Below are 22,937 nucleotides of genomic sequence, written 5' to 3'. Positions count from 1 at the left end.
AGGTGTACAATAATAGAGTAGAGGCAGCCAAGTTGCAACATATTTCTGAGTTGCAATTCCTTGCCTCCACTGTGAGACAAACCCCAGCCACATATCCAGCACACAAGAACTTCCAAACGCCTAAACCACAGTGGCCAGGCATTCCTCCAGAACCGCCTCCCCTAGGAGCTTGCTACAAGTGCCAGAAATCTGGCCACCAGGCCAAGGAATGCCCACAGCCAGGGATTCCTCCTAAGCCATGTCCCATCTGGACCCCACTGGAAATGGGACTGTTCAACTCACCTTGCAGCCACTCCCAGAGCCCCTGGAACTCTGGAACTCTGGCCCAAGGCTCTCTGACTGACTCCTTCCCAGATCTTCTCGGCTTAGCGGCTGAAGACTGACGCTGCCTGATCGCCTCGGAAGCCTTGTAGACCATCACAAATGCAAAGCTTTAGGTAACTCTCACAGTGAAGGTTAAGTCCGTCCTCTTCTTAATCAATACGGAGGCTACCCACTCCACATTACCTTATTTTCAAGGGCCTGTTTCCCTTGCCTCCATACTGTTGTGGGTATTGACAGCCAGGCTTCTAAACCTCTTAAAACTCCCCAACTCTGGTGCCAACTTAGACAATACTCTTTTAAGCACTCCTTTTTAGTTATCCCCACCTGCCCAGTTCCCTTATTAGGCCGAGACACTTGAACTAAATTATCTGCTTCCCTGACTATTCCTGGACTACAGCTGCATCTCATTGCTGCCCTTCTTCCCAATCCAAAGCCTCTTTTGCATCCTCCTCTTGTATCCCCCCACCTTAACCCACAAGTATAAGATACCTCTACTCCCTCCTTGGTGACTGATCATGCACCCCTTACCATCTCATTAAAACCTAATCACCCTTACCCCAATCAATGCCAAAATCCCATCCCACAGCATGCTTTGAAAGGATTAAAGCCTCCTATCACTTGCCTGCTACAGCATGGCCTTTTAAAGCCTATAAACTCTCCTTACAATTCCCCCATTTCACCTGTCCTAAAACCAGACAAGCCTTATAAGTTAGTTCAGGATCTATGCTTTATCAACCAAATTGTTCTGCCTATCCACCCCATGGTGCCAAACCCATATACTCTCCTATCCTCAATACCTCCCTCCACAATTCATTATTCTGTTCTGGATCTCAAACATGCTTTCTTTACTATTCCTTTGCACCCTTCATCCCAGCCTCTCTTCACTTTCACTTGGAGTGACCCTGACACCCATCAGGCTCAGCAAATTACCTGGGCTGTACTGCCGCAAAGCTTAACAGACAGACCCCATTACTTCAGTCAAGCCTAAATTTCTTCCTTATCTGTTACCTATCTCAGCATAATTCTCATAAAAACACACGTGCTCTCCCTGCTGATCATGTCTGACTAATCTCTGAAACCCCAACCCCTTCTACAAAACAACAACTCGTTTCCTTCCTGGGCATGGTTGGATACTTTCGCCTTTGGATACCTGGTTTTGCCATCCTAACAAAACCATTATATAAACTCACAAAAGGAAACCTAGCTGACCCCGTAGATCCTAAATCCTTTCCCTACTCCTCTTTCCATTCCTTGAAGACAGCTTTAGAGACTGCCCCCACCCCAGCTCTCCCTGACTCATCCCAACCCTTTTCATTACACACAGCCGAAGTGCAGGGCCGTGCAGTCAGAATTCTCACACAAGGACCGGGATCGCGTCCTGTAGCCTTTTTGCCCAAACAACTTGACCTTACTGTTTAAGGCTGGCCATCATGTCTCCCTGCAGCGGCTACTGCCACCCTAATACTTTTAGAGGCCCTTAAAATCACAAACTATGCTCAACTCACTCTCTACAGCTCTCATAATTTCCAAAATCTGTTTTCTTCCTCACACCTGACTCATATACTTTCTGCTCCCCGGCTCCTTCAGCTGTACTCACTCTTTGTTGAGTCTCCCACAATTACCATTGTTCCTGGCCCAGACTTCAATCTGGCCTCCCACATTATTCCTGATACCACACCTGACCCTCATGAGTGCATCTCTCTGATCCACATGACATTCACCCCATTTCCCCACATTTCCTTCTTCCCTGTTTCTCACCCTGATAACACTTGGTTTATTGATGGCAGTTCCACCAGGCCTAATCACCACACACCAGCAAAGTCAGGCTATGCTATAGTACAAGCCACTAGCCCGCCTCTTAGAACCTCTCATTTCCTTTCCATTGTGGAAATCTATCCTCAAGGAAATAACTTCTTAGTGTTCCATCTGCTATTCTACTACTCCTCAGGGATTATTCAGGCCCCCTCCCTTCCCTACACATCAAGCTCAGGGATTTGCCCCCGCCCAGGACTGGCAAATTAACTCTACTCAACATGCCCTGAGTCAGGAAACAAAATACCTTTTGGTCTAGGTAGACACTTTCACTGGATAGGTAGAGGCCTTTCCCACAGGGTCTAAGAAGGCCACCACGGTCATTTCTTCCCTTCTGTCAGACATAATTCATCGGTTTGGCCTTCCCACTTCTATATAGTCTGATAGCAGACCGGCCTTTATTAGTCAAATCAGCCAAGCATTTTTTTCAGGCTCTTAGTATTCAGTGAAAACTTTATATCCCTTACAGTCCTCAGTCTTCAGGAAAGGTATAACTGACTAATGGTCTTTTAAAAACACACTTCACCAAGCTCAGCCACCAACTTAAAAAGGACTGGACAATACTTTTACCACTTTCCCTTCTCAGAATTCAGGCCTGTCCTCGGAATGCTACAAGGTACAGCCCATTTGAGCTCCTGTATAGATGCTCCTCTTTATTAGGCCCCAGTCTCATTCTAGACACCAGACCAACTTGGACTGTGCCCTAAAAAACTTGTCATCCCTACTATCTTCTGTCTAGTCATACTCCTATTCACCGTTCTCAACTACTCACACATACCCTGCTCTTGTTTACACTGCCAGTTTACACTGTTTCTCCAAGCCATCACAGCTGATATTTCCTGGTGCTATCCCCAAACCACCACTCTTAACTCTTAAAGTAAATGAATAATCTTTGCTGGCAAGGCTATGCTGAACCTCCTTAGGCACTCTGTAATTAGATGTCCTAGGTCCTCCCAATTCTTAGTCCTTTAATACCTGTTTTTCTCCTTCTCTTATTCCGTTTAGTTTTTCAATTCATACAAAACTGTATCCAGGCCATCACCAATAATTCTAAATGACAAATGTTTCTTCTAACACCCCACAATATCACCCCTTACCACAAATCTTCCTTCAGCTTAATCTCTCCCACTCTAGGTTCCCACGCCACACCTAATCCCGCTCAAAGCAGCCCTGAGAAACATCGCCCATTATCTCTCCATACCACCCCCAAAAAATGTTCACCATCCCAACACTTTACCACTATTTCATTTTTCTTATTAATATAAGAAGGCAGGAATGTCAGGCCTCTGAGCCCAAGCTAAGACATCATATCCCCTGTGACCTGCACATACACATCCAGATGGCCGGTTCCTGCCTTAACTGATGACATTCCACCATAAAAGAAGTGAAAATGGCCTGTTCCTGCCTTAACTGATGACATTATCCTGTGAAATTCCTTCTTCTGGCTCATCTTGGCTCAAAAGCTCCCCTACTGAGCACCTTGTGACCCCCTACTCCTGCCCGCCAGAGAACAACCCCCCTTTTTCCTTTACCTACCCAAATCCTATAAAATGGCCCCACCCCTGTCTCCCTTCACTGACTCTCTTTTCATACTCAGCCCACCTGCACCCAGGTGAAATAAACAGCTTTATTGCTCACACAAAGCCTGTTTCGTGGTCTCTTCACATGGACGCCAGTGAAAGTAATTATAGAGTACAGAGTGATGGAAAGAAAGATGATTAGGTATGTTGAGAGAATGAAAGGTCACTCGATCAGAGGATTGGAACTTTGGTTAAGGATGGGCCCTCTGTTGTAGAAAGTCAGCAAATGTCAAATTCTAAGCCAGAGCTCACGATATCAGAATGAGTGCTCAGTGCTTAGAAAATAGCTAACTCTCTTGTTTATCTTAAAATCCGTCACCGTTAACTTTACAGTTTAGTCAGGTTATTTTCTGGAAGCTTTTCAGAGAAAGAAGTTTCAACAGTATAATAACATTAAAATGGGACCCAGGTAACAATAAACCCTATTGTTCAACTGTATAATAAGTATTTTGTGCTTGTGAAAGTTATTCTTTGTGAGACAATGAGATTTTACCCAAGCTCAGTGAAAATGCCTTTTGAATTTGTTTCTAGTATCCTGAGGGGTGATGGCTCACCTGCCTTGCCAAGATTAATGTGGCAAAATGCAAAGAAAAAAGAAAGGATTAGATGCTTGGGAAAAAATGGAGAGAAAAGGATTTAGGGAGAAAATTCAGGGAATGTCTCAATCCTACATCCATACTGCCAGACCTGGGTATGGTTAATTACAATGTTGTGACAGCCTAAAGCAAAAAGCAAGTTAAAACATGTAACTTACAAATGGATTCATTAGAGAGAACGTTGCCAGTTTTATTCTCCTAGGGAAGATGATTGTTATATCTGCCACATTACATAGGATTACCCCTTTAGTGATTAGATATGTTTTGAAGAAGGAAACTAATTTTTTTGGGACCCTGGTTCACATTGCACTCATATCACCTGTAAAGTACTGTGGTCAGTGTATACTAGAAGCAAGTCCCCCATTTCCCTGCAGTCCACTGTACTCATACTGAAAGAGTGGTTTTAAGTAAATAAAATTGCATAAATAGTTGAAATACCTAAGACTTTGTCATCCAGAAAGCTCTACCAAAAAAATGCCCAATGTCCCTTAAACTCATTATTTTATTAAAATACAATGTTGTTCAAGTTAGAATTCAGGTAGGTCAGTAAAAAATAAACAGCAGAGAGACAAGCTCTCCAGAACCAATAATTTTTTCAGGAATAGTAGGAATTTGCAATCCAGTATATGGATGTTATGGTGAAACAGGCACATCCAAGGAGGAAAAGGAAGGCAAAGGTTTTTAAAGGCACTATGAGGGCATATACATTAATGGTTATGAAATAATTATCTGTAGCTATAAGAATTAATAACAAGGCTGGAATGAGTCCATTAGTAAAACAGGCAGTTGCTGGGCAGGTGTCATTGTAGGAGTTATCCTTGTGCAAGGTTGTGGTGACCTTTGTACAAGATTGTGGATTTGGCAGAGTATCCTGTGACAGTTCTTGCTATCAGGCAAATGTACATAAAGTCTCCTTCTTCATGGTCTCCCAGCTCCATTTTATTAGGGTGTAACATGAGTGACTTCATTTTGATATTGATAACTTCCACAGGTAGTAGACAAGCTTGTGGACAAGTGGAGGATAAAACTGGAGTCGTATAATGCCTCTTCAAAGGTAAAGTAACATAATTGATCATCAGAACAAGTCCCTATTAAATAACATGAATGTGCAATTTCTATCATCCATTCCCAAAATGTCAAGCATACAAGTAGACAAGAAAGCATCACTCATAGTAAGAATAAACAGTTAATAAAAATGGACCTGGAAATACTAAAGTTGGATAATGAAATCTTCAGATAAGGAAATTAAAACAGCAACAATAAATTTGCCTTTAATGTCAAGAGTATTAAAAAAGCATCAGGATGATGAGGAAAGTAACAAAGATATAAAATAAAATATAAAACTTCTACAGATAAAAGATACAATAACAAAAATAAAAATCCACCTAAGAAAAGATTAGTGAACTTAAAGACATAGCAAGAGAAAGCATTTAAAATGAGGCAAAGTGAGAGGAAGGATAAGAACAATAAATAAAATATCAAAAGCCTATCCACCAATATCAAACAGCCTAACATATATGTAATTGGAGTCTCAAAAGAAAACAAGTGGGCCAGTTGTGGTGGCTCAAGCCTTTAATCCCAGGACTTTGGGAGGCCAACGCGGGTGGATAACCTGAAGTCAAGAGTTTAAGACCAGCCTGGCCAACATGGTGAAACCCCATTTCTACTAAAAGTACAAAAATTAGCTGGGCATAGTGGTGGGTGCCTGTAATCCCAGCTACTCGGGAGTCTGAGGCAGGAGAATTGCTTGAAGCTGGAAGGCGGAGGTTGCAGTGAGCCAAGATTGTGCCACTGAACTCCAGCCTGGGTGACAGGGTAAGACTGTGTCTCAGAAAAAAAAAAAAAAAGAAAAAAGAAAAAGAAAAGAAAACAAGAAAAAAGGAGAAGAAAAATATTTGAAAAAATATTTGCCAAAAATTATACAAATTTGAGGAGAAACATAAACTCACATATCCAGGAAGATCAACAAACTTCTTGAAGAGGAAATATGTATCCATGTGAAAAAGTCACAGTGATTACATTACACTTTATAAATAAGTTAACTTGAATCATACATGAAGGCAAAAGCCAAAATTATAAAACTTCCAGGATAAAATTTTTTGTGACCTTGGGTTAAGCAAAGATTTCTAAACACACAAAATGTACAACCTATGAAATAAAAATATGAAAAATTGCAATACAACAAAATTAACTTTTTTATTATATAAAGTGTATTAGCCTATTTTCACACTGCCAAAAAGAAATATGAGAGACTGGGTAATTTATAAAGAAAAAAAGGTTTAACTGCCTCACAATTCCACCTGGCTGGGGAGACATCACAATCATGATGGAAGGCAAAGGAGGAGCAAAGGCCTGTCTTATATGGCAACAGGCAAGAGAGCATGTGGAGGAACTGCCCTTTATAAAACCATAAGACTTCATGAAACTTATTCATTATCAGGAGAACAGCATGGGAAAACCCTCCCCCAAGATTCAGTGATTTCCCAGTGGGTCCCTCCCATGACATGTGGAAATTATGAGAGCTACAATTCAAGATGAGATTTGGGTGGGGACATGCCAAACCATATCATTTCACCCTGGTTCCTCCCAAATCTCATGTCCTCTCATTTCAAAACCAATCATGCCCTTCCCAAAAATCCCCCAAAGTCTTAACTCATTTCAGCAGTAACTCAAAAGTCTGCAGCTCAAATTTGTGTACCTGGCTTGAATTTCTCCTCAGAAAATGGGTTTTTCTTTTCTATCACATCATCAGACTGCAAATTTTCCAAACTTTTATGCTTTGCTTCTTTTTTAAACATATGTTCTAATTCCAAACCATATCTTTGTAAATGAATTAAACTGAGTGTTTTTAAGAGCACCTAAGTGACGTCTTGAACATTTTGCTGCTTAGAAATTTCTTCCATTAGATACCCTAAATCATCTCTCTCAAGTTCAAACTTCCACAAATCTCTAGGACAGAGGCCAAATGCTGCCAGTCTCTTTGCTAAAGCATAGCAAGAATCACCTTTGCTCCAGTTCCCAATAAGTTCTTCGTTTCTATCTGAGAATACTTCAGCCTGGACTTTTTGCTCAAACCCATTCAACAAGTCTCTAGGAAACTCCAGACTTTCCCACATTTTCCTGTCTTCTTCTGAGCCCTCCAAACTGTTCCAACCTCTGCCTGTAACCAGTTCCAAAGTCACTTCCACATTTTTGGGTATCTTAATATCAGTACTCCACTGTACTGGTACCAATTTACTATATTTATCAATTTTCATATTGTTATGGAGAAAAATCCAAGACTGAGTAATTTATAAAGAAAAAGGGGCTTAATGGACTCACATTTCCACATGGCTTGGGAGACCTGATAATCATGGTGGAAGTCAAAGGAGGAGCAAAGTCATGTCTTACATGGCAGCAAGCAAGAAAGCATGTGCAGGGGAACTGCCCTTTATAAAGCCATTGAATCTCATGAAACTTATCCACTATCATGAGAACATCATGGTAAAACCCAACCCCATGATCCACTTACCTCCCACCAGGTCTATCCCATGACATGTGGGGATTATGGGAGCTACAAGTCAAGATGAGATTTGGGTGGGGACTTAGCCAAACCATATAAAAAAGATACTTTTAATAAAATGAAAAAGTCACCAAAATTCTGGGAGAAAATATTTGAAAAATAAACCTAATAAATAACTTGTATCTGGAATATATAAAACACACTTAAAATTAAATAACGCAGCACAGAATATGACACAGTATTTGAACATGCACTTCATCAAGGAAGAATTACAGATGTAAATAAGTACATATAAAAGAATGACATTATTATTAGTGAAGTGTAAATTTAAACCCTACTGAGGTATCCCTACATACACACTATAATGGCCAAAATTAAAAACAGAAAGGACTATACAATGAAGAGAATTTGGAGCAAGGATAACTCTTATACAAAGCTAGTGATAATAAAAAATGAAATAGCCATATTGAAAAATTGTCAGCAATTTCTTATAAAGACAAACATTTTTTAATGTAACCTAGCAATCCTTCCTAGATATGTACTCAAAGAGAAATGAGAACATCTGTCCAAAGATTTGTATGCAAAATTTGTGTAGCACACAGATTCATAATAGCAAAAGAGTGAAAATGGCCCAAAAGTCTATCAATTAGTGAATGAATAAACAAATTGTGGTATACTCGTCTAATGGAATACAGTCTAGTAATATAAAGGAATAAACTACTGATACACACAACAGAAATAAATCTCAAGAGCATTAAATAAGTAAAATAAGTCCAGAATACCCCCAAAAAACACATGGTTTGTGACTGCATTTATATGAAATTCTGGAAAAGGCACAGTTTTAGTAATAGGAAGAAGATTTGGCATTACCTGGGTCTGGGGATGGAAGTATGAACAAATCCTCTACAAGGACATTAGACAGAAATTTGAGTAAGGGAAATAACTGTTGTGGTTACATGACTGTATACATTTGACAAATTTATGCAATTTTACCTTTAACATGTATTTTGTGTTACTTAGACATTTCAGTAATGCTGATAGGAAACAAAAATAGTCTAGAAGTGATAAAATATTGTGGACCAGGCAGAGACAAATGTAAAACTCTAGATTCAATGCCATCCCCATCAAGCTAACAATGTCTTTCTTCACAGAATTGGAAAAAACTACTTTAAACTTCATATGGAACCAAAAAAGAGCCTGCATCGCCAAGTCAATCCTAAGCCAAAAGAACAAAGCTGGAGACATCATGCTACCTGATTTCAAACTATACTACAAGACTACAGTAACCAAAACAGCATGGTACTGGTACCAAAACAGAGATATAGATCAATGGAACAGAACAGAGCCCTCAGAAATAACGCCGCATATCTACAACTATCTGATCTTTGACAAAACTGAGAAAAACAAGCAATGGGGAAAGGATTCCCTATTTAATAAATGGTGCTGGGAAAACTGGCTAGCCATATGTAGAAAGCTGAAACTAGATCCCTTCCTTACACCTTATACAAAAATTAATTCAAGATGGGTTAAAGACTCAAACGTTAAACCTAAAACCATAAAAACCCTAGAAGAAAACCTAGGCATTACCATTCAGGACATAGGCATGGGCAAGGACTTCATATCTAAAACACCAAAAGCAATGGCAACAAAAGCCAAAATTGACAAATGGGATCTAATTAAACTCAAGAGCTTCTGCACAGCAAAAGAAACTACCATCAGAGTGAACAGGCAACCTACAAAATGGGAGAAAATTTTCGCAACCTACTCATCTGACAAAGGGCTAATATCCAGAATCTACAATGAACTCAAACAAATTTACAAGAAAAAAACAACTCCATCAAAAAGTGGGTGAAGGACATGAACAGACTCTTCTCAAAAGAAGACATTTATGCAGCCAAAAAACACATGAAAAAATGCACACCATCACTGGCTATCAGAGAAATGCAAATCAAAACCACAATGAGAAACCATCTCACACCAGTTAGAATGGCAATCATTAAAAAGTCAGGAAACAAGAGGTGCTGGAGAGGATGTGGAGAAATAGGAACACTTTTACACTGTTGGTGGGACTGTAAACTAGTTCAACCATTGTGGAAGTCAGTGTGGTGATTCCTCACGGATCTAGAACTAGAACTACCATTTGACCCAGCCATCCCATTACTGGGTATATACCCAAAGGACTATAAATCATGCTGCTATAAAGACACATGCACACGTATGTTTATTGTGGCACTATTCACAATAGCAAAGACTTGGAACCAACCCAAATGTCCAACAATCATAGACTGTATTAAGAAAATGTGGCACATATACACCATGGAATACTATGCAGCCATAAAAAATGATGAGTTCATGTCCTTTGTAGGGACATGGATGAAATTGGAAATCATCATTCTCAGTAAACTATCGCAAGGACAAAAAACCAAACACCGCATGTTCTCACTCATAGGTGGGAATTGAACAACGAGAACACATGGACACAGGAAGGGGAACATCACACTCTGGGGACTGTTGTGGGGTGGGGGGAGGGGGGAGGGATAGCTTTGGGAGATATACCTAATGCTAAATGACGAGTTAATGGGTGCAGCACACCAGCATGGCACATGTATACATATGTAACTAACCTGCACATTGTGCACATGTACCCTGAAACTTAAAGTATAATAATAATAAAATAAAAAAAAAAGTAACAAAAAAAAACTTCCTTGGAAGACGGAGATGACATCTTCCTCTGGAAAAGAGGCAGTTTTGTTTTTTTTTTTTTTTTTTTTTTTTTACTGTTCTGTATTTAAAAAAAAAAAAAAAAGGTCTTCACCACTAGGGGCAAATTGTGCCTTCCTTAAACAGCTCCCAAGTAAGGTGAGAAACAAAACAAATAGAAGCACACAAGAGAACATCCCTTCTTAACCTTCTTGAGAGACATCCAGAAACTGCCACCAGTTGATTAACTTTTGGGTTTTATCTATTTTGGAATTGTTTCAAAGCTTGCAAAATATTTTGAAAATAAATATTTTAGAGATGTTTAAAAAGAGAAGAAAAAAGGTGGAACCTATAAGGCAAGAATATGACATAGGGCCCAAAGAAAAAGAAAATTTAGAAAAAAAAATAAAAATTCTGAAAAAAACTATAATCCTTGAAAAATATCTCACAAAATAGGTAAATGGTAAATTACATATTGCTAACAAGAAAATAGTAACTCAAAGTTAGAAATGAGGAAATAAGCCAAAATACATCTATATATCCTATATCAAACAGAATTAAGAGCCATGACAAAGAGAAATTATATAATAAACACCTAGGGCTAAAACTGAGAATAGATAAATATGTTAAGAAGCAATATTTAAACACTCTGTTGGATACCAGCTTATACTCTCTTGCCTATACTTAATGCTATTGATTAAAGAAAAGGATTAGACACTTGAAAAAGTAGAAAAATCTTTAGGGGAAAAATCCAGAATATGTTTCAATGTTCCAGAGTATTTGGTAAAATAAATAAAACAAATACAAATTCTTTTAACAGTTATTTGTCAAAGAAAGTTTACTGTCCATCAAAGATTGCTGTTTCCCTATTTGTGAATTAGTATTGTTTCTGGAAAATGGCTACCCAGGAAATTTATTTTCTTATCCTAGCATCTTTAGGTGGGGCCAGATAACGAATTCTGGCCAATTTAATGTGAGCATTGGAAAACAATGCACGTTACTTCTGGTGTGAGCCTTTTAGCCTTTGCTCATGTGTTGGTTGGAGGCGTCCAGAGAGTCTTGGAGACCACATGTTGACTAAGACATTGACACTGCCAAGTGGAGACCCCCCCAAAATTCAACCTAATTATTTTGAGATTCATTTGTGCTGTTGCTGCATCAGTAATTCATTTACCCCTCATTGACCTGAAAGGGTATGTGGGCACAATGACCAGACTTTTATGGTGCTTATGCCATTACGCAATTTTGGGTCTCTTTGCTAAATCAGTTAGCTTACTGTTACTAAAACGGTAGTTAAAATGCTTTGATAATTCTATAACAACATACTTTCCATGTTAGAAATGTAACCACTTTGATCTTTTAAAAAGTTAACTGTAGTAATTTTCAAGACTATTGTTTATTTAGTAAGTCCCTTCTGCTGTACCACCAGGGATCAATGATGTTAGAAATGGCTACTGTTCATGTGATGAAGACCTTGAATGTTCACAATATGTGTTTTTCCAAAGAATCAAAGTACTTTGCTAGAAAATAGATGTTATTTTCTTGAAGAGATAGATTCTATGTTACGGTTTTTTTCATTTTTCAAGGTCACAGAGTCTATAAAGAATTCCAGTAAGTCACATGAAAACATTATGATGAAGTTGAAGTTCTCCAGCTTCATTCCTATCCACAGAATCCAAACTAGCAACTATCCAGAAGTATGATTACCAATCTGAATATTCTTAAATCAGGAGCAAGGTTGTGATACTCTCTTGAACCTCAGAGCTGAAAAAAAAAAACACAATCAGATGGTAATGGAGATGACTCTCTTTGATTGCAGTGCTCTTCTTCCAACCACCACAAGTGGAGTATTCTACTGAGCTTATAGTTCCTACAATGAAAAAAGTGAGTTGGAGGTGGGCATCCAGTTTCCCCACCATTCTGAGACTCTATGCAGGAGGTTTGCTTTTATTTTATCTCACAAAAATAATTGCAAGCATTGGCAGGGCTAAACTACCTGAGGTCAGCTAGAGATAAAGAGTAGGGGTGGAGCTTACAGTAATCAGCATGTGGAACTCTGTGGTTGTTCTCCTTTTCTGCCAGTAAACATGCCACAACATAGAAGACTTGTCAGCATCACCATGCTGCAGGAAGCAAAGCCCACAGGTCTCCTGGGCTCAAGCCCCTAGTCAGCTTTCCCACATAGCTTAGGCATCCTCCTTGGGTCTTCCTCAGAAACTATTAAAGGTTGGGAATGAAACCAGCTTCAGAGCTCTTGCAAGACTCATGACCTGGGCTTGAGGAACTCTGTAGTGCTGAAATGGCTGCAGAGTTTGTGGATCTAAGGACCACGGCAGTCAGTCTGCTCAGAATTTCTGAACAGACTTACTGTAGAAGGATGGACACATACAAAGCCAGACTGCAAAGGCTTCAATAAACACAAACTTACTAAACACACAGACATTGACACATGAGTATAAGGTACAAAATTAATTAGGGAAGCATGACCTCAAAAAATGAACAAAATAAGGTGCTCATGCCTAACCCTAATGAGATGGAGATGTATGACATCTCAGACAATTCAAAATTTCTGTTTTAAGAAAGCTCTTCAGCAAACTTAAAGAAAATAAAGGGAAATAATTCAGAAACATATCAGAAATTTATCAGAAAGGTTAAAATAATAATTTAAAATATCAAACAGAAATCCTGGAGCTAAATACTACAATGAACAAAATTTAAAACTTAATAGAATCAGTGGCAGAATTGATCAAGCAGAAAAATAAATGTGTGAACTGAAAGACAGGATATTTGATAATATATAATCAGAGAAAAGAAAAACAAAACAACTAAAAATGAGGAACTCATACAGGATCTATAGGACACTATGAAAACAAGTAATGTTTGGCCCATTGTCATTCAAGAGGGATTAGAGTAAGACAAAAATGTAGAAAGCTTATTTAAATAAGTAAGAGCAGAAAGCTTTCCAAACCTGGATAAATATATAAATATACAGGTACAGGAAGACTGAAGGTCACCAATCAGATACAATTCAAATAATACTACCCCAAGACATAGTATAGTCAAACTATCAAACGTCAAAGAAAAAAAAGTAGATCCTGAAAGCCACATAAAGAAAGAAGCAAATAATACATAAGGGAGTGCCAATATGCCTGGAAGCAGAAGACTTCACAGCAGAAACATTACATGCCAGAAGGGAGTGAGATGACAGATTCAAAGTGGTGAAGGGGAAAAAAACCCTGCCAATCAATAAGCTATCCTTCAGAAATAAAGGGTAAAGACTTTCCTAGACAATGAAAAGCTGATGGAATTTATCACCAAAGGATACGTCTTTTAAGAAATGCTAAAGGGAATACTTCAAACTGAATAAAAAGAATGCTAATGAGTAATGCAAAAACTTCTGAAGGTATGAAACTCACTGGTAAATCCAAGTGTACAATCAAATTCAGAATATGATAATACTGTAATCTCGGTGTATACATGACACACCATCAGTGTTAAGGTTAAAAAATAAAACTAGTAAAATAATAACTATAATAGTTTGTTGAAAGATAGGCAATATAAAAATATGTAAATTGTTACATTAAAAATTAAAAATGTGGAGGGGGAATGCAGATAAAGTGTAGATGGTTTTTTTGTGACAAAAATAAGTTGTTATTTATTAAAAAAAACTGTTTCAAATATAAGATTTTAAAAATAGGTCTCATGGTAACCACAAAATAAAAACTTATAAACAATAAACATTTTTAAAAAAGAATCAAAACATATTTCCAGAGAAAATTACTTAACTACAAAGGAAGACAGTAAAAGAATAAGAAAAGCTCTACACACACACACACGCATAGACACACAAACACACACACAAGCAAACAAACTGGCAACAAAATGGCAGTTGTAAACATTTGTAAGTTTTTACTTATCAATAATTACATTGAATATAAGTGGATTAAACCTTGCAATTAAATGACACAGAGTGACTAAATGGATAAAACAGAAGACAAAACTATATGCTGCCTACAAGAGAGCACTCCATTTGTAAGGCACACAGAGACTGAAAATGAAGGGATATAAAAAATAGTCATTTCAAATGGAAAACCAAAGATAGCAAGATGTATACCAAATAAAACATTCTATGAGGCCAGCATTACTGTGATATCAAAACCAGACAAGGGCACAAGGATAAAAGGAAACTGCAGGCCAATATCCCTGATGAACATATATTCAAAAATCTTCAACAAAATTATAGCAAACAAAGTTCAGCGGTACATTAAAAATATAATTCACTATTATCAAGTGAGATTCATTGAAAGGATTCAAGGATGGTTCAATGTATGCAAATGAATAAGCATGATACATCATATTAACAGAATGAAGGACAAAACCCATATAATCATTTAAATAGATGCAGAAAATTTATCTGACAAAATTTAATATCTCTTCATGATAAAAATTTTTAACAAACTGGATATAGAAGGAATGCACCTCAACACAAAGGCCATATATGATAAAACCACAGCTAACATACTAAATAAGGAAAAGCTGAAAAATTTTTCTCTAATTCCTGGAACAAGACTAGAGTACTTATTTTACCACTTTGATTCAACATAGTACTGGAAGACCTAACCAGAGCAGATAGTCAGGAGAAGAATAAAATAAAAGGCATACAATTGGATAGAAGGAAGTCAAATTGTTTTATTTACAGACAACATGATCTTATCTACAGAAAATTTTAGACTCCACCAAATGACTGTTAGAAGAAATAAATAAATTCAGTAAAGTTGCAGAATACAAAATCAACATACATAAATCAGTAGTGTTTCTATCTGCTAATAGTAAACTATCTTAAAAAGAAACCAAGAAAACAATTACATTTATGGTAGCCAAACAAAAATTAAAATACCTAGGAATAAACTTAATCAAGTAGGGGAAAGATCTCTACAATAAAAATTGCTAAGCATTGGTGAAAGAAATTGAAGAAGACACAAATAAATGAAAAGATATTCCATGTAATAAAATGAAAGATTCAATATTGTTAAAATATCCCTAATACTAAAAGATAATATACAGATTCAATGAAATTCCTATCAAAATACCAATGACATTCTTGACCAAAATGGAAAAAGAAACCCTAAAATTTGTATGGAACCACAGAAGACACCTTAGCCAAATCAATCTTGATAAAAACAAAACAAAACAAAACAAAACCCGAATCTGGGAGCAATACACTACCTGACTTCAAAATATACTACAAATCTATAGCAACCCAAACAGCATGGTACTGGCATACAAACAGATATACATATAGAGATAGCAGAATAGAAACCCCAGAAATAAATACATACATTTACAACCAACTGATTTTCAACAAAGGTACCAAGAAAATACACTGGGGAAAGGACAGTCTTTTCAATAAATAATGATGTAAAAACTGGATATTCACATGTAGAAAATAAAATGAAACCTTTATCTTTCACTATCTACAAAAGTGAACTAAAACTTAATTAAATGCTTAAAAACAAGATCCAAAAGTATGAAATTACTAGAAGAAAACATAGGTGGAATAATTCATGACATTGTACCGGGTAAGGATTTTTTTGGATAAAACCTCAAAAGCACCAGCAACAAAAGCAAAAATAGACAAATGGGATTACATCAAACTAAAAAAGTCTCTGTACAGCAAAGGACCCAATCAACATAGTAAAGAGACAAATTATAGAATGTAAACCTGACACGGAGTTAATATACAAAATATATAAGGAAATCAAACAACTCAACAGCAAAAAAACAAATAACTAGATTAAAAAATGAGTGAAAGACCTAAATAGACATTTTTTAAAAGTAGACATACAAATGGCCAATAAGTATATAAGAAATGCTCAACATCACTATTTATCATGGAAATGCAAATCAAAACCACAATGAGAAAGCAACTCACCTCGGTTAGAATGGTTATTATTAAAAGGGCAAAAGATAACATGGTTTGGCAAGGATGTTCAGAAAGCCCTTATTCACTGTTTATGGGAATGTAAACTAGTACAGCCATTATAGAAAAGACTATGGGGGTTCATCAAAAAATTTAAAATAGAACTACCATATGATCCAGCAGTCTCAGTACTGGGTATATATCTGATGGAAATTAGATCAGTTTGTAGAAGAGACATCTGCACTTTCATGTTTAGTGCCACTCTTTACAATAGCTGAGATGTGGAATCAACCTGAGTGTTCATCAATACATGAATAGGTAGTAAAAATACACACACACACACACACACACACACAATGGAATACTATTTAGCCATAAAAAGAATGAAAGCCTGTCATTTTGACAGCATGGATGAATCTGGAGGACATTATGATAACTGAAATAAGATAAGCCAGGCACAGAAAGACAAATAGCACATGATCTCACGTGTGTGTGAAATTTTAAAAAGTTCATATTACAGAAGTAGAGAGTATAATGGTGGTTACCAGGGCCTGGGATGGCTATGGGGAGAGATTATGAGGAGATGTTGGTCAAAGGCTTTGTAATTATAGTTAGGAGAAATAAATTTTAAATCTATTGTTTAGCAAGGTAAGGATAGATAATGATGATATATTGTATTCTTGAGAAATGTAAAGATAGTAAAAGTTATGGGCTCTCACCACAAAAATGATGACTATGTGAGATCATGCATTTGTTAATTAAAAATGAAGAATTCTAGCATCTTTAATGTCAAGCCCCTGTGAAAATCAGGGTTCATGGAAATTATGCATTGAGGAGAAAAAAAGTATGTTTTCAGCATTTTCTAAGATTAGAGATAAAATATTTTAAATAACTTCAAGAGAAAAACCTTAGAAAGATTAATGCCATGTTTTTGAGGTTTTAGAAAATTTCATTAACAACCATTACAGAGGCTAATAAATCTCTCCTTATTTCCACTCACTATGAGCTGTGGAGCCTTCATTGCATCTACTCATATGCCTCAGTATATTTCTCTAACTTAGACAAGATAAAAGTGGTGCTATGTCACAATTTTAGGGAAGAAGATGCTAATACCTATATGTGGATGTATACTAAAATAATAACCATTGTCAAGACAGTAATTTCATAACTGTTTCAGTGGAGTTATATTAAAATATTGGGTTAAAGTAAATATGAAAATGTCAAAAAGTAAATTTGGGAGAGTAATATAGAAGAAAGATCTTCAGACTAGAAATCAGCAGGTCCAGCCGCATCCCTTGACCAACTTTCGTGTTTTGGAATGCAAAATAATATGACCACTTTGGGGAAAAATTTAGAATTTTTCTTATAAATTACACATATATATTTTTCCATATGACTCTGACAACACTCCTTGATAAATGAAATAGTATATTCACAAATACCTATACACAAAAATGTTGATAGCAGCTCTATTCAAAATGTTCTCAAGCTGAAAACTATTCAAATGCCCATCAATATGTGAATGGAGAATCCAGCTGTGGTACATCCACATAATGGAATATGACTTTTAATAAGAAAGAACAAACTATGAACACATGCAACAAAACATGAATCTCAAAATATTTTTGCTGAGTGAATGAAGCCAGTTTCCAAAACTTACATATTGCATAATTTCATTTACATGACATTCTAGAAAAGGAAAAGACCAAGGTACAGAGAATAGATCAGCGGCTGACAAGGGTAAGTTTGGGGAAAGAATGTAGCCACAAAGGGGCAGCCCAAGGGAGTTTTGGGAGTGATGAAACTTTTGTGTATCCTTGATTGAAGTGGTGGTTCCACGACTCTACACGTCTTAGTACATCAAAAATATGTTAATTTTACTTATGTAAACCTAAGAGCAATGAAAAAGTCAAATGTGGTGGAATAGGCAAGAGGAGATAAAATCAATGTGAACTGGAGCTATATTACTAAATTATAAACTAAATTTTCAGAAATGTCAATCTTCCTGAAATGATTGATTTGTACCTTAAAATTATAGCCTATTTTGTTGAATTAAGCTTCTATGTGAAAATTCTTGGCAGATATACCTGTTTAAATATTTCAGATTATCAATTTCTTAGGAGTCTTGCAGAGCTGTGGAAGGATCCTGTAAGCATATTTTTCACCCTGCGAGTCACCAGTGAATTACATTTTAAGAACCATTAACCCGACGATCTTCCTAGTGATGTCACCCCAGAACACTCCTAAGGGCCCACCGCTTACTCATTTGGGATCTGAATTGTGAAAGAGTTGAAGTACCAGGTAGTTCAGTTTTATTCCGTCAGAATCTTCAGCAGAACATGAAGTGAACACAAACACAAGATCCTGGTCTCCAATGTCTCAGAGAACATCTCCAGCCCCTAAGCAGCATGGAGGCTACCATGGTCCATCCAAAGGGAAGGACATTGCCAGCTGCACAGGATGGACGATGCCACCTAGGGTAAAGTGGAGCTGGGGAGAAACCATACATCCCAAACTTCTGAAGGTAGCTGACCACAGTGTTTGTGCTGATGGAAGACGTGCTATAATTGCAAACATCAAAAAAGAAACAAGCTGATTTAAGGAAGGCCATCTCGGCAATGTGAATGGATGCTGAAGAGCTCCATAATCAGACCTGTGTGTGGTAGGACAATAAGCCAAGGGCACAGGTAACTTTTATTGTTTTTAAGTCTGAGGAAACACGTTTTCCAGATTTTAAAAGGTGTAACTGTGCATTATTTCTTCAAATAGCTCTATTTTCCAAGAAAAGCGGTAAAATTGTTCAGAGCGTATGAGTATGAATATTGCTTCCTAAACAGTTGACAGAGACCACACCTGGAAGTAGCAAGTATAATTAATAAGCTAACAGAAAAGGGTATTTTTTATTTCCAGCCTACTATTCTGCCAAAAAAAGATGTGCTGAAAAGTTAAAATAAACCTAACCAGAGAGTTTTGATGTAAACAAAATATTTTAAAAACTAACCTTCCAAAGTTTAATTTTTAGAATATATTTATGACCCCCTTATATCTGTATTTGGACCCTGTTTGGACCAAATACTTTAAAAATTGAAGACATGACAATGTGGAATCTGGGAAGGGGGTGACATGTTTACAAATACAATAGAAAGGGTAAAGGAGAGAAAGCTCTTCACCTGAAAGGAAGGTCCAGTCTCTAGTATGTGTGTAGAACAAGCAGGCAGGTGCAGAGAACCAGAAAAAGAGAAAACATAGGCAGGTTGATGGCAGGAAACTCAATTCCAGTGAGACAGGAAAAAAATTAGGTGCACTCGTGTGTGCTTTTGTAAGAATCATGGGTTGTGTTTTGAAAAATAAATTGAACTAATTAAAGAACATAGACAAATGAAAGAAGCAAAGAAGCTAGACTGAAGCAAGGTCTAATTGGAGAGAATATTTAATCTGTATTACTCATTATATGAGAAAGGGGAGAAAGTATAAATCTAAAGACTGGCTTGTAAGGCTGGACCAAACCAGATCCAATCAAATCCATCATTAATCTCATGGGGATGGTCCAGACATGTCCTTTTGTTGCTTGTATGATTTAAAATATTTTATTTCAGAAATATATTTACAAAAGCATTTTCTTTCTTTCTTTTTTTTTTTTTTTTTTTGTTGAGACAGAGTCTCGCTCTGTCACCCAGGCTGGAGTGCAGTGGCGTGATCTTGGCTCACTGCAAGCTCTGCCTCCCGGGTTCACGCCATTCTCCTGCCTCAGCCTCCCAAGTAGCTGGGACTACAGGTGCCTGCCACCACGCCCGGCTAATTTTTTGTATTTTTGGTAGAGATGGAGTTTCACCATGTTAGCCAGGATGGTCTCGATCTCCTGACCTCGTGATCCGCCCGCCGCGGCCTCCCAAAGTGCTGGGATTACAGGCGTGAGCCACTGTGCCCGGCTACAAAAGCACTTTCAAATTAACTTTTTGCTTGTCCACATTTCAAAATTAATCAAAATGCTTGTATCAGGAATATTAGGGGATTACAGAAACCCACAAAAGTGTGGTTTAGTCACAAGAGGCTGTGTGTCTTATATAAGAAAGTTGAAATTTGGCATTCCAGGGCTTACCAAGGTCTTCCAGGGCAAAGACTGTTTCAGTCTTTCTACTCTTCTCTTCTTGCGAGTGATTCTCTTTTCTATTATTGCAAACAAAATGGGAAGGAGGGATGGAGGGTGAAAGGGGTTGATGAGTAGGGATGTCCCTGCAGTACAGCAGCAGGCCTGTCCTAAAAACTGCTGGCAGACCTCTGCACCTTCTCATTTGGTTAAAGCCCTAGGTGCAAGAGAGGGTGGACACTTAGTTCTGTAACTGGGTATCCTGCAATTCCAAGGTGAAGGTTCAGGTAAGAAGGGCAGAATGGTTAATATACAGATAAAAAGCAGTTTGCTATGTGAACTGGCCATCCAGAGATGACTGCTATCATTAGATGTTTGTTTGATCAGGTATACACAAATATTTTTATAATGTAGGATTGATTATCATTTGACTTGCTTTCCCTTATTTAACGTTATATGTGGGCATATTCCATGCAAGAGCTCTGAGGTATTCTTCTTTATCCTGTTAAGTGGCTTCATAGTTTCCATGTCAGGGATATACAATCTGTGTTTGGGGAAAGTTAGGTGGTTTCCAAGTGTTATTACAAATAAGGCTGTAATGAATATTTTTGTAAGTATGTCTTAGGATATTTCCCATAAATGAAGTTACTGGGTCAAAGTTATAGACACATTTAAGGCTTTTGATTTGATTGCAAAATTGCCCTTTGGAAAGGTTATCTCAATTTATATTTCTATCATGTTTCTAAGTTTCTTCACTAGTGCTGGAAGAATTATCTTTTTTAAAAAAGTCTTTGATAAAATCATTCTAGAATTTTAGAGTGCTAAGAAGATACAGATACTTAATTAGATAATGAGGTCCATCTGCATAAATGGCATAAAGCATATTAATGAAGAGATCACTAGACCTTATCATAGGGTAGTGCCTTACTTGTGTGTATTAAGAATGTAGTTGGTACCTCCCACTTGGTGGGTCCCTGTTTTGGAATGCAGCATCAGTCCTTTCCCCCAAGCTTATTTATATTGGCAGACACCCTGGTGGTTGTTTCTCACTTGTTTCTGTTTTTTTCCTAACAAGATAGCCACTGTTTAGGAGGGCCCTGACTGAGAAAGAGGTTAGCATCAGGTGTTTTGGGTGAGTAAGAAATACAGGAGAGAACTCAATAAACACAGGAAATAACAGAAGCAGATTATTACTTACAGATCCCAGGGAGAAGAAGACAGTGTGCCTCACAAGGCCAGGGAGAAGGGGAGAGCCATCAGGACATGTATGCTTCATCAGCAGATGGGAGCAGCAGACAGGAAACAACAGACCTGGGAGCCAAAGCCTCTACTGGGGTGCAAGTTATACCAAATAGGTTTCATATGGGAAGTTGTAATTGGTGGGTTTAGAGCAAACAGGGAGGAGTCCCGTGGATTCACGCTGCAACTAAGAGGGTGTCTCTGAAGCATACCTGTGCAGTCTGTGTGGATGTGCAGGTCAGTAGGGTGAGTCAAGAAAGATGTATGTAGCTGTCTCACAGTGTGAGGCAATACTATACTGGATCCACCACACTGAGGAACTGGGAGGAGATGGAGCCCTGGAATCTGTATTGAGGGTGATTAGCTCTGCGTCTGACATCAGAATGTTACGCTTCTACTCAAAATGGACACCGAGGTAACAGAGAATGGTAGGAATTCACTGCATTTCTCGTTTAAAATGAGAATGTCTCCTGTTTCCTAGTTTATAAAAGTATAAAATGAGATCCTTTGTAGGGGAAGCATTTGCTAAAGAGCTATAAGCTGTTTTATAGCATAAGAACATACTACGTTCCCGACCTGTCTTTTAATAGGCTGCCAAAGACCTTCATTTTAAATTTTCTTTTCCCTTTGATAAATGTTTTCGAGTCCTAAGATGTGACAGTTGGGGGAACTTTATTACCAGCCTGAAGCTATCTCTCCACTTTAGCATTTAACAGATGGAGACAATATATGTTGTATAAGCATTTGGTAAATAAAATATGGTTTCAACATTATAGTATACCAAGCTGTGGGTTATTTGTTAATATTAACTCACCTGAGCTAATTTAATTCTCATGCCGTGCCTGAGTCAGATTCCCTTATTATTCACACTTTTCGATGAGAAAATTGAGGTTTAAAAGGTTAACTAACATTCCTGAAGTGACACAGTTAATAACCAAGGAAGCCAGGATCTATGCCCAGGAAGATCTGTGCCACAGTCAGAAGTTCCTGGTCCCTAAGCTCTGACCCTGTAAATTGTGTTTTTGTTTATTCCCCAACACTAACCTCACTACTATTCAGTACAGGGTAGCTTTCCTGACTAGGCAATTGGAGTGAGTCTAGATGAGGACAAAGCACACGTGGTCATCTTCCTGCTGGTGATTGATACAATCAGGCCAAACCAATATGGGTTATGCAA

The 22,937-nt window shown here is 37.6% G+C and overlaps 1 long non-coding RNA gene across 1 annotated transcript in view; it reads right to left on the bottom strand.

Annotated features, from left to right (window-relative positions):
- LOC129059329 (uncharacterized) overlaps positions 1–22,128 on the bottom strand; it is a 66,346-nt gene extending 44,218 nt beyond the window's left edge. The window contains exon 1 of the long non-coding RNA XR_008525134.1: positions 21,973–22,128. This is a non-coding gene — a long non-coding RNA (uncharacterized LOC129059329). The remainder of the gene's footprint in view (positions 1–21,972) is intronic.
- Between the last annotated feature and the right edge of the window lie 809 nt (positions 22,129–22,937).

This window comes from Pongo abelii, chromosome 4, assembly GCF_028885655.2.
Source record: "Pongo abelii isolate AG06213 chromosome 4, NHGRI_mPonAbe1-v2.0_pri, whole genome shotgun sequence".
Classification (NCBI taxonomy): Eukaryota; Metazoa; Chordata; class Mammalia; order Primates; family Hominidae; genus Pongo; species Pongo abelii.
Note: the sequence above shows the minus strand (reverse complement) of the source record. Positions and strands in the feature narration are given on the sequence as shown.